The 13,067-nt window shown below is 45.8% G+C and overlaps 1 protein-coding gene across 1 annotated transcript in view; it reads right to left on the minus strand.

Moving 5' to 3' along the window:
* Positions 1-13,067, minus strand: part of GALNT17 (polypeptide N-acetylgalactosaminyltransferase 17) — a 429,186-nt gene that overhangs the window by 28,733 nt on the left and 387,386 nt on the right. The gene's annotated exons all lie outside the window — the stretch shown is intronic.

Below are 13,067 nucleotides of genomic sequence, written 5' to 3' on the forward strand. Positions count from 1 at the left end.
ATACATGTGAGGTGCCCCTGGTGACATGGGTTTTCTGAATTTCCCAGTAGAGCACAATTGGTACCCGTGAAGGTTTTATTTCCAATCTGAAGTTGTGCCCTATAGAACTATAAGGGAAAAATCAAACGAAAATAACAGACCATCTTTATTCATAGAAGCACAAAGTGTACAAGGGTCTAATTCTACATTATCAACATGCTCTATTTTGGAGTCTCTTAAGAGCACAGATGCCCGGCCTGCTGGAAGCATCCACCCCAGTGCCATCATATACAGGTGGCACTTGTGGCTGGAATATTTAAACGGAAGGCTGAAATGTTAATTGCCTTTAAGAGATGCAAAAGCCCAAGGAGGTGACAACTTGCCATCTTCTTCAGGGGCACAGCAGGCTTCCAGGATCAAATGGCCCTGCTCCCAGAGGAAAATGGGATCATCTAACTTCTCTTGGTCCCACACAGGACAAACAAAACATTTCCAATTGTCAGGAAAGGCTAATTTGCTGGGACTTCCCTGGTGGTCCAGTGGTTAGGAATCTCCCTGCCAGTGCAGGGGACACAGGTTCCATCTCTAGGCTGGGAAGAGTCCACAAGCTGAAGGGCACCTGAGCCTGTGTGCACAGCTAGTGAGCGCACGCACCGCAGAGCCCACGCTGCGCAACAATAGAAACCACGGCAAGGAGAAGGCTGCGCACCGAAACTAGAGAGCTGGCCCGGCTCGCCGCCCCTGGAGAAAGCCCTCGTGCAGAAAGGAAGACCCAGTGAAGCCAAAAATAAAATAAATATTTTTTTTATAAAAGGACTAATTTGTAAAAATGGACTTCCTGGTACTGATGAAGGAGAAGAGGAAGAAGACACAGAGAGGTTTCAGGGATCTGTGAGACACTCCTGTATACTCTCTGTACATGAGAGTGCCGGTGAGTGTCTGAGGCTGACCTCACAGACCCACTTCAAGCTCTCCTACCTTTAGTTTCCCAAACTCCCTCGTGAGGATACTGGGACCTTCTTGAGTGTTTGCACACCTCCTCTGGGCCTTTATTGATTGAATTTAGTGGCAAATGCATGCAAGTGTGTGTGTGTGTGTGTGTGTGTGTGTGTGTGTGTGTGTGTGTGCTTCTGTTTCTATTACCCGACCTGTGGCTACCCCACAGAGAAATGATACAGATGGAAAACTCTCACCATAATCAAGAATCCTCACCTTGCCTGTTTCTTCAAGGAGGAGACAGGGGGCTAAGAAACTGTAGGCACTGGGCAGTCCAGACTAGTTTTATTTGTGACCCAACAACTAGACACTCCCATGAGTTGGGACAGACCCAGCTGCTGGCAGTAGAAGTCAAGTCAGGGAAGCAAAGTATGGCAAGGAAGTCTGTGGGGGTAATAAGAGCAAGAGACCTTACACGGTAAAAGAAGGTGGCTGAATTCCCAGGAGTGGGCAATGCACAAACACACGGAAATCCAGGATACGCAACCCTGGACAGTTTCAAGATTCTGAGAATGGGAAAGACATCCCATGTTCACAAATTAGAAGACTTAGTTGCCTTAAAGCTCAACATTCAGAAAACGAAGATCACGGCATCTGGTCCCATCACTTCATGGGAAATAGATGGGAAAACAGTGGAAACAGTGTCAGACTTTATTTTTGGGGGTTCCAAAATCACTGCAGATGGTGACTGCAGCCATGAAATTAAAAGACGCTTACTCCTTGGAAGGAAAGTTATGACCAACCTAGATAGCATATTCAAAAGCAGAGACATTACTTTGCCAACAAAGATTCGTCTAATCAAGGCTATGATTTTTCCTGTGGTCATGTATGGATGTGAGAGTTGGACTGTGAAGAAGGCTGAGCGCCGAAGAATTGATGCTTTTGAACTGTGATGTTGGAGAAGACTCTCGAGAGTCCCTTGGACGGCAAGGAGATCCAACCAGTCTATTCTGAAGGAGATCAGCCCTGGTATTTCTTTGGAAGGAATGATGCTAAAGCTGAAACTCCAGTACTTTGGCCACCTCACGCGAAGAGCTGACTCATTGGAAAAGACTCTGATGCTGGGAGGGATTGGGGGCAGGAGAAGAAGGGGACGACAGAGGATGAGATGGCTGGATGGCATCACTGACTCGATGGACGTGAGTCTGGGTGAACTCCAGGAGTTGGTGATGGACAGGGAAGCCTGGCATGCTGTGATTCATGGGGTCACAAAGAGTCGGACATGACTGAGCGACTGAACTGAACTGAATATAGTTAAGTTAGCAGTACTTCCCAAATGGATTTAAATATTCAACACAATCTTTACTAAAAAAAAAACCCAATGGCTTCTTGGCAGAAATTAACAAACTGGTTCTAAATTTCATACAGAAATACAAGGGGCCCAAAACAACCCAGAAAAGAACAAACTCAGAGGATTTCCACTTCTGATCTCAAAATTTATCACAGAGCTACCATAATCAGGACAGTGTGGCACTGCAATGAGGAAGACATATGGATCAACAGAACAGAATCCATTGAGAGTCCAGAAATAAACCCTCCCATCTGCGGTTAGCACCAAGACAATTCAGTGCGGGGAAAAGAGTTTTACAAAAACTGTTCTGGGACAACATGCAAAACAGTGATTTTGGACCACCACCTCATAACATATATACAAAAATTAACTCAAAATGAGAACTTTCCTGGTGGTCCAGTGGCTGAGACTTGGCGGTCCCAATGCAGGGGACCTGGGTTTGATCCCTGGTTAGGGAACTAGATCCCACGTGCTGCAGCTAAGAGTTTGCTTGCCACCACTAAAAGATACTGTATGCTACAATTAAAATCGAATGCATGCTGCAATGGAGACAGAAGAGCCTGTGTGCTGCGACTAAAACCAGGTGCAGCCAAATGCACTGTTTGGTTGTCTGGCTTATACTCAGCAAAGGTACTTTGAGACTGATCTTTATAGTTGCATATATCAATAGTTTGGGCTTCCCTGGTGGCTCAGATGGTGAAGAATCCACCTGCGATGCAGGAGACCTGGGTTCGATCCCTGCTTGGGAAGACACCCTGGAGAAGAGAACAGCTACCCACTCCAATATTCTGGCCTGGAGAATTCCACTGACTGTATAGTCCATGGGGTCACAAAGAGTCGGACACGACTGAGCAACTTTCACTCCATTTCACTTCATATCAATAGTTTACTCTTTTTATTGTTGAGTCCTATTCCCTTGTATGGATATACTAGAGTGTTTTTCCATTTATCTCTTTATAGTTGTTCTGAGTTTAGTTATACTACAAAGAAAGCTGCTGTGGACATTATAAAAACAAACAAATAAGTAAATAAATACTTAAAAAATTAACTCAAAATGGATCAAAGACCTAAATGTAAGAGCCAAAACTATACAACTCTTGAAAGAAAACATAAGAGTAAATTTCTATGCCCTAGGATTAGGCAAAGATTTATCAACTGATGAATGGATAAACAAAATACAGTACATTCATACAATGGAATATTATTTAACAATAAAAACAAAGTTTAGACACATGCTACAACATGGATCAACTCTGACATTATGTAAGTGAAACAGCTGGTCACAAAGGACTGTATATTATTTGATTCTGTTTATACGAAATGTCCAGTAAAAGAAAATTCATAGAGACAGAAAGTAAATCGATGGTTGCCAAGGGCTGCAGGTAGGGTCACAGGAATAGAGTGACTGCTAGTGGGTAGGGAGTTTCCTTTTAGGGTGATGAAAATGTTCTAATATTGATTACAGCGAATACTGCAAAACTTTTGAATCTACTAAAAACCAATGAGTTGAACACTTTAAATGGGTGAACTCTAGTAGTATGTGAATATCTCAACAAAGCTGTAACCAAAATAGATAAATGAATGTATACACAGAGAGACGGGGAAAAGAAAATTCAAGGGATGGGTTCCAGTTTGGGGGGGTCGCAAAGAGTCAGACACGACTGAACGACTTTTACTTTCACTTTTCAGGAGGACTGCAAAAAGCAAAGCTGAGCTTGGTGAAGATCTCAGATGGTTGACTTCTTAGCATCATGTTTTCATGTTTTATCTATGCTGCAATGAATTACTGCATTGCCTTATACAGCAGAATACTACTCCATTGTATAGATGGCCTACATTTTGTTTATACATTTATTAGTTGATGGCCATTTGGGTTGTTTCCGTTGGGCAATTAAAAATAACCCTGCCATGAATGTTCATATACAGGTTTTTATATATATGGATATATGTTATCATTGCCCCTGGGTACCCACCCTAGCAGCGGCATTGCTGGGTCATAGGGTAACTCTATGTTTAACCTTTTGAGGATCTACCAGACTTCTCCAAAGTGGCTGCACCATTCTACATTACCCCCAGCAGTGTAATGAGGTTCTTAGTTCTCCCCATCCTTGCTAACCCTTGTCACTGTCCATCTTTTTGATTAGAGCCATCCTAGTGGGTGTGAAGTAGCATCATATTATGGCTTTGATTTGCATCTCCCCAATGGCTAACGATGTTGAGCACTTTCTCTTGCAATTCTTGGCCATTTGTCTGTCTGCGGAGAAGTCTATTCAGATCCTCCATCCAATTTTTAATTGGATCGTTTGTCTTTATATGATGAGCTGAGGCCTCAGAGTGAAAATGAAGTTGGCTTCCAGGATCTTTTCTCTCTCTTTTATCTCGCACTTCATCATCTTTTTGGATTCCAATGTGCAAGGTCTTTCAAACCATTCCTTATGGGCAGCCTCTTCCACAGACTCTGTGTAGGGCTGGCGTGGGGAGGGCAGTGAGGTGCAGAGGAATGAACCAGGCAGCGGAGGCCAACATTCTTGTTCTGCCTCCTCCAAAAACTAGCTGTGTAACATCAACCAAGTCACTTTCTCCCTCTCCCACCAGGTGCCCGAGACTGTTTATCCTGGTGTCTCAGCCAAACCTAGCAAGGGAGCTCTGTATCTCCCCGGTCACCCAGGGACAAAGCGGCACCCTACTCTGCTGTCTTGCAGGACGCTGCTTTATCGTAATGTAAGTCATGTTTGGCTTTCCTCAGCAAGAGAATAAGGAACCCCGGGACCGCAACGAGAGAATTCCAGACAGCTGACAGGTCAGCCAGCCGGAAAGGGGCGGGCTTCTCTGTGAAGCCCTCCAGTCGTTTTCAGCAAGCTTTCTTTCTAATTCATGAGGACAGATACCTGAAGTAAAAGGAGATGTCACTGACACCTTTCTTCATCTCAGAAGAGGAGAAAAGAGAGTTTCTCTAGATTTTGTCATGTAGATTTGGAATATAGGAGAGAAAAGGTTTACCCCTAAAAAGGCAAGGGGAGGAGAGTCAAAGAACCGAGAATTAAATAAACTGATGTGTTTCCTGTGACCACATCCTGCAATCTAGAATACTAAATCAAAAGGTGTTCAAGGGCCATCTAGGCTCCTGTAACCCCAATACTCCATCCCGGCGGAGAAGGGGCAGCCCCCTGACGCTCACCTCCAGAGTCCTTAGTTTCACAGGCTCCTTGCAAGGCCTGACCTAGTATGAGACCCTGAGAAACTGGAAGCCCAGTTCTGGGGCCCCTTTCATCCTCTCGGAGTGAAACCCTAAAGCTCTGGAGCTGGCCTCTCAATATGTTTCCTCTCCACGGACAGGAATTCTTCCTGGTATCAGACTGAAGTCACTTTGGAAACCATTTAAACCTATTTACAACATTAAAAGCAGCATTGGAGGAGTGCTCAATGAAGAAATTACATCAACAACCCCATTCTGTGATCCAAGAGCCTGTAAATTTTAGCTTTTTGTCTGTTGGCAAAGATCTGTTCAAAACAATGCAAATTTCTGGCTAAGAGAACATTTACTTTGTTACTTCTGTCCTTCCAATCTTTTTCGAGATTCCCTGATAACCCACTTCCCAGATGGACAGGATCACCCCTGATTCTCGGTGCTCCCCTCTGCCAGCCTGGAGACGGTGAGCTGGTTTTTCCCAGTTTAAATGCACATTCCATCCCACTAAATTGGATGGACACATACTGGCTTGCCTTCACAAGTCCTTTTCCAAAAATCCAATTTCAAACCTCTCTTTTATTTATGATTGTTTCTCAGAAATAGGATTTACCAATATGGACCTCAAGACATATTTCAGTTTAAATACCACAGAGGTGAGAACCTCTAAAATACCTGAATTCTATTGCCTGTTGATCCAAGTCATTTCTCTTAATGCGAGATGAGGAATTAAAACGAAGCTTGGCAAATGGCATGTGATTTCACAGGAGGAAAGAAACGCAGATTGAAAGCAGCTTGATTGATGGAGCATGAAAAGAGTGTTGGGAAAGCTTTTTGTTCCTTTCTTTTGATTTTTGTTGCTGTTGCTTGTGCTTGTAAAAGAATAATATTGGGGAGGAAAATAAATAATATCAGGTTTATGCTCATCGACTTAAAATGTTTCCCAGCCTTACTATCTAGTCTGCTAGCGTGTAACTGTCAGAGAGGTCTGGGCTTCTATGTTAGAAAAACAGCTCAAAGCGGCCTCAATCAGCCCCCTCGGGGTCAGTTTGGCCCTGTCTTCCCCCATTCCTCACCTCTCTCTCTTTCCCTGTACTTAAGACTGCCCCATGCTGGCTTTCTCTGGCTCCTTCCATCTCTGACCTCTTTACAGACACGTCTCTTTGGCCTATCCCTCCTTGCAAAGAGCAGCTCTGGCCAAGTAGATATCAAGCATTTTGTCTATTTTTGCACTCTCAGCACCCAACTGGTAATTCTAGCAATTTCCCTCTCTTAGTCATTTAAGCTACATATATGTTTACTAGGACCGGAACTTGGAGCTAAATGCTGCCAGGGATATAAAGGTAATTGAGACACGGATCCTACAATGTAGTCTTTGTTCTGTCCTCAGAGCTTACAACTGGAATTCCAGGAGAGTGTTGAGAACTGTTCTAGACCCTTGGGGTGGAATCAGCCTCAATGAGGTGGCAGGGTGGGGGCAGTGATAACCTTGTGTTCATTTCTCCACGTACGCATCCATGCTCTTCTATCATCCAGTCTGCATTTTGCCTGGGATTAAAGAGGAGCTGGTAGGATGTGGATGAACCAGGCTTAACCACAGGAGGACAGTGAATTAGATTTGGTTCTTTTTCTCTTTAATCTTTATTTTTTATTGAAGTAGAGTTGTGTTTATATATATATAATAGAGTTTATATATATATATATTTTTTTTTTTTTTAAGACATCTACTTTTTTAAGGTCTGCTACTATCATTGGCCAAAAATTTCAATTAACTTTTAAAATGTTGGACAAGTAATTGGGTTAGGAGCCACAGATATCAGGGAAGTGTGGGGTTTCTAAGACTGATGATAAGCTGTGAGTCAGGAAAGACACAGGATGGAGCGTCAGGATCCAGGGACTTGGGGGCAAAGTAAATGATCCAGTCATTATGACGACCAACAGGAACCAGACAGGGTTGGCCTTAGGAGCCGGAATGCTGCCACCACAGCAGAGTCTAAAGACCAGAAATTCTAGACCATCCTGACAGTCAATGCTCTTGGGAGATGCTGAATGATTCAGAGCCAGGGAAAGACAAATGCAGATCCCAGTTCACTTGGGTCTGGGCACAAAAGGAAACTCAGAACCATCAGATGAGCCTCCTGAGTCAATCTGAGCCTGAGGCTGGGGGCCGGGGCCTGATGGGTTACCGCATCAGTAGATTTCACCATCTCTTCAATTTTTTTGGCACAAACCTTAGAACTTTGATCACGTAAGGATTCTTACAATGGGAGAGGACACTCATATGCCAAGAAGATGATGAATCTCTGTCCCTCTTAATGAATTCCAACTTCTATTTTGGTGTCAGACAGACCAGAGAATCGTGGATGTTCTCTTTGGGCGTGTAACTGTCCGCTGACAAACCAAACCCAAACATGGCACCACTCATGGCAAGGACGAGGCCAACCTTTGCCAGTGTCAACTGCAGGAGCTCCTGCAGACTCCACCACAAAGGCTGTAACCTGGGCAGCATGGCCTCTTGTGCCCTTAATCTCCACCCACCCCACCCCCAGAGCTGGGGCCTTGAGACAGAGCCTAGGGGAGGTGCATCCCCCAAGGTTGATGTGGCTGATGATGTTTCTTCATCCTCTCTCTCCCACCGCCCAGGGACTTGGAAGTCATCTGTAATAGGTGGAGAAGCCACATGGAGAAGAAGCCCAAGTCCCCAAGTGACCACAAGGAAGGCTACCTTTCCACCCTGAGCATCCACAATGGGTTTTTGTTGAATTCTCAAAGAGAGACTTCCCTTGTGGTCCAGCGGTTGACAGTCTGCCAGTGCAGGGGACACGAGTCTGATCCCTGGTCTGGGAAGATCCCACATGTCGTACAGCAGTTAAGCCTGTGCACCACAACTCCTGAGCCCCGCTCCTACAGACAGTGCTCTGCAGCAAGAGGAGCTCCCGCAGTGAGAAGCCCACGCGATGCAGCTAAGGAGTAGCCCCCGTTCGTGGCAACTAGAGAAAGCCTGCAACACAGCAATGAAGACCCAGTACGGCCAAAAATGAATTAAAAAAAAATACTTAAAAAAATAAACTCGCAGTGAAACCAGCGAGATTAAGAGGTTTGCCTCTTCTAGCAGCCAGAATTACCAGCCCTAGAGACGCCCCATCCCTTGTTTTGACTTGAAAGTGTGTAAGCAAGTGGCCTCCCAGAGGTTCCTTCCAACCTGGTAATTTCATTTCTGTTTCTCTCTCAGAAAACAATCCACTTCTGAGCATCGTTGGAGGCCGGTTACTGCGTCTGCATGCTGATGATGGCCGCGATGTGCCCCCATCCCACGTGGTCCTCTGCCCTGCATGGGGTCACTTTCATGTTAGGCAAATGGCTGAAATGTTTGGCCAGCAGCAGCACGGATAAAGGGAAATAGTCTTTTAAATTTTTCAACAGTTCTCCCCAGCACTGCTTTGTTCTTGCTCTCTGAAAGCGGTATCCGGCATATCTTCCAGGCCTGGGGTCTATTGGAACAATTGTAAAATGTCATCTCTTCTACCTGCTGACTTCTGCGGCTGTAAGCTGCTGGTGGCCGGGCTCCCACAGAGTCCGTCGGACCGAATGTGTGAACTCACTTCCCATTCACAGAAAGCATGGTCCAAAAAGGCCAGCCTGACCGAACTATGTCTCTCCGCTCTCTGGCTCAAAGAAAACACAGGAATGTCATTGTATCATCTCGAATGTATCCCCTTCTTTTCCCTTTTGTGAAAATCCTGGGATGTGTGGGGTTGGGTTCTGATAGTCCTCAGAATGCCAGTGAATGGCATTGATCTTAACACCTTAAAGAACCAGCAGCTCCAGGTTGCTTCAAAGGCCGCCTCCAGGCTTTTGTCCTGGAGAATTTGAAACACAACCCAGCCCGTGATTGAAGTTCATGTGTCTGACATGCTTAACAGATGCCCTGTGCTCCTGCATTTTCTTGTCACCCTGGGTCCTAGGACGAGTGCTCAGGGGGCAGGAAGGAATCATGACTGCTGTGGGGAAAAGGCACCCCTCCACACACACACCTAATCCCTGGCCAATTGATTCGTTGAAGCCCTCGCTCCCAAGGACCTCAGAATGTGACTGGATTTGGAGACAGAACCTTAAAAGACAGAACTTAAGGTTTAAGTGAGTGAGTGCAAGTCGCTCAGATGTGTCTGACTCTTTGCGACCCCATGGACTATACACAGTCCGTGGAATTCTCCAGGCCAGAATACTGGAGTGGGTAGCCTTTCCCTTCTCCAGGGGATCTTCCCAACCCAGGGATCGAACCTGGGTCTCCTGCATTGCAGGCAGATTCTTTACCAGCTGAGTCACAAAGGAAGCCAACTTAAGGTATACTGAAGTCATCAGGGTGGGTGGTGCCCTAATCTAGTATGACCGGTATCTTTATAAGAAGAGGAGGGGACTTCCCTGGTGGTCCAGTGGCTAGGACTTCGCCTTCCAACACAAGGGTTACGGGTTTGATCCCTGGTTGGGGAGTTAAGGGGCTTCCCTGGTGGCTCAGATGGTAAAGAATCTGCCTGCAATGTGGGAGACTTGGGTTCGATCCCTGGGTTGAGAAGATCCCCTGGAGAAGGAAAAGATTACCCATGGAGAAGGGAAAGACTACCCATTCCAGTATTCTGGCCTGGAGAATTCCATGGACGGTATAGTCCATGGGGTCTCAAAGAGTCAGACACAATTGAACAACTTTCAGTTAGGGGGTTAAGACCCCACATGCCCCGTGGCCAAAACACCAGAAACATAAAACAGAAGCAATACTGTAACCAATTCAATAAAGATTTTAAAAATGGTCCACATCAAAAGAAAAAAAAAAAAAAGATTAGGACAAAGACAGGCACACACACTCAGAGCAACATAGGAGTGCACAGAGAGAACTCTCCATCTACACACCAAGGAGGAAAGCAGCTCTGCTGACACCTTGATCTTGAACTTCTAGCCTCCAGGAGAGAGAGAACACTTCCGTTGTTTAAGCCACCCAGGCTGCAGGGCTTTGCTATGGCAGCCTTAGCAAACGAATACAATATCCGTCCTCCGTTTTCCCTGGGTTTCATCCCAGGGCACTTCTGTGGAGAATCCAGGGCAAGTCTGTAAAGCAGCGGTCCCCAACTCAGACCACGGACTGACACTGGTCCATGGCCTGTTAGCAACCCCTCACAGCAGGAGGTGAGTGGTGGGCAAGCCAGCAAAGCTTCATCTGTATTTACAGCTGCTTCCCATTGCTCACATTGCTACCTGAGTTCCACCTCCTGTCCTGATCGATCAGTGGGAGTGTTAGATTCTCATAGGAGAAGAGACCCCACTGGGCTTGCATCATCCTGAAACCATCCCCCTTCCCAAGCCAGTCTGTGGAAAAATTGTCTTCTTTGAAACCTGTCCCTGGTGCCCAAAAGGTTGGAGACGACAGCTGCTGTAAAGGAAAACATTCTTTCAAAAAAATTCATCTTGACGTAGTTAGTTGCCCATGAAATTGTAGCACCTTCTGTCATTAGCTTAGAGGCCTGCTTTGGGAAACCCTTCCAAATCCCCTCTTGGAAACAGAGGAGCTTTGGTTAAAGAGCTTCCATATGGGGGAGAAGTACTTTCTGGCATACAGACAGGAAGGGGCTTCTTCCACAAAACGAGACGTTACATTCCAAGGGAAGTTGGGGTAGCATGAGGGATGCTGCTTTCTTAGCATCACAGAAGGGGCATCAGTAGACAGTCCTGAACCTTGTACTCCTGGTGACATGTCAGCCTGTCCAGGAAGGACTAATGCTGAAGCTCCAATACTCTGGCCACCTGATGCGAAGAGCCAACTCATTAGTAAAGACCCTGATGCTGGGAAAGATCAAGGGCAGGAGGAGCAGGGGGGGACAGGATGAGATGGTTGGATGGCATCATCGACTCAATGGACGTGGGTTTGAGCAAGCTCCGGGAGATGGTGAAGGACAGGGAAGCCTGGCGTGCTGCAGTTGATGGGGTCACAAAGAGTCGGACACGACTGAGTGATTGAACAAAAACAATAAGATCCAGGGTGTGATATATGCAAGTCTGTGCTTACTACTGGAGACAGAAGCATGGTATGGCTAATGGTCCAGAGATCTATAGCCTCCATTCATAACTGAAATAATTGCTAATGTCAGTTAGAGATGAGTGAACATAAAACATACATTTGACATTCCTGACCAAGCTGCTAGACCATCCTATCTTATCAGACCCATCAGAGACATGGGGACTCTAAGCTAAACACCCTTGTTTGGGGGTTACAGGCAGCTACCATCTAAAAAATTTTAAATGTAGATTTCAAGAGTTTTTTTTTTCCCCATCTCTCCACAAACAGGTTTTCCAAGAGGCAGAATCAAGCTGAAGAGGTACGTGATTTTCTTTGGTGATGCAGAGCCTGTGTGGATATTTTGATCTGTTCTTCCAGGCAAAAGGGACTGTATTAAATGATTGATTTAAAAATTAACGATTGCTAGTGGAATAGTAACCACAAGAAATCACATTCATGCAAATCCCACAAGGGAAAAATATTGCATGATTTATCTCTTTGTCAGCATTCTGGCATTCTCAGATGAAAGTTAGTTTTTTTTTTTTTCCCACCCTTGCTTTGTTTTTGTACTTATCCTAATTTTCTACATAACACAGTTTCCAGATTGTGAGGAATGATTATCCTTATTCAGTGTGAATGGTAGCAGAGATCTATTCATGAAAAGGGCCACGTTCTTCCCATCATCAACCACCCTCCCCTTTGCCTTGTCAGAGTAATCCCCCTCTGATGAGATTAACTGAAGGTTCAACTGGATAACGGAGTGGCTCGTTGGTTTAGGGACATGATTCTCGCTTCGGGTGCGAGAGGTTCCGGGTTAATGTCCTGGACAAGCCTGGGTTATCCGCTCTGGTTTACCCATTGTTGAGGAGGGCATGGCAACTCACTCCAGGATTCTGGCCTGGAGAATCCCCATAGACAGAGGACCTGGTGGGGTACAGTTCATGGGGTCGCAAAGAGTTGGACATGACTGAGCGACTAAGCACAACTGGATAAAGCAAAAATTCCAAGCTTCACATTGCAACTAAGAACAGTGGTTTATGGGCACTGGAAAATTTGCCGTGCTGGGCTTTGCAATAGATCCTGGGGTAACAGGACTTTGTGATGCTCCCAATACATTCCACAGCTTGGAGTGTTTCTTGCTTGCCATTTTCAGTCGTGTGCTGCGCCTTAGGTGGCTTGCTGTTTCTCAGGCTGCTGACAATTATTCACCTCCATGACAGAGGGAAAAAGGAGTTCAGCTCCACCTGCTGGAGTGAGCGAAACCGTCCCCAAGGGCTTCCTTGTACAACTACCCTGCATCAGAACCTCTGGTGATGGGACAGAAACATCAGCCTGAAGAGGATGGACAGCTGCTGTGTCCAGGACGCCAGTGGGCACAGCCCAAATCGCCGGGAGAGGAGACAGTGGAGTCTTTCTCCCAGATTTGCACTCTGGTGATGAGGGTGCGGTTCGCCCAGACACAGCTTCATCCTCAGAAGATTCTCATAAAACTGCCCGGTGCCACTAACATCTCGGATCTTTTTTTCTGTTGACTCCTTTCCCAAAGCAATGTTCTTCCCTCACGTAGC

This window comes from Bos indicus, chromosome 25 (genome assembly GCF_029378745.1).
Source record: "Bos indicus isolate NIAB-ARS_2022 breed Sahiwal x Tharparkar chromosome 25, NIAB-ARS_B.indTharparkar_mat_pri_1.0, whole genome shotgun sequence".
NCBI lineage: Eukaryota > Metazoa > Chordata > Mammalia > Artiodactyla > Bovidae > Bos > Bos indicus.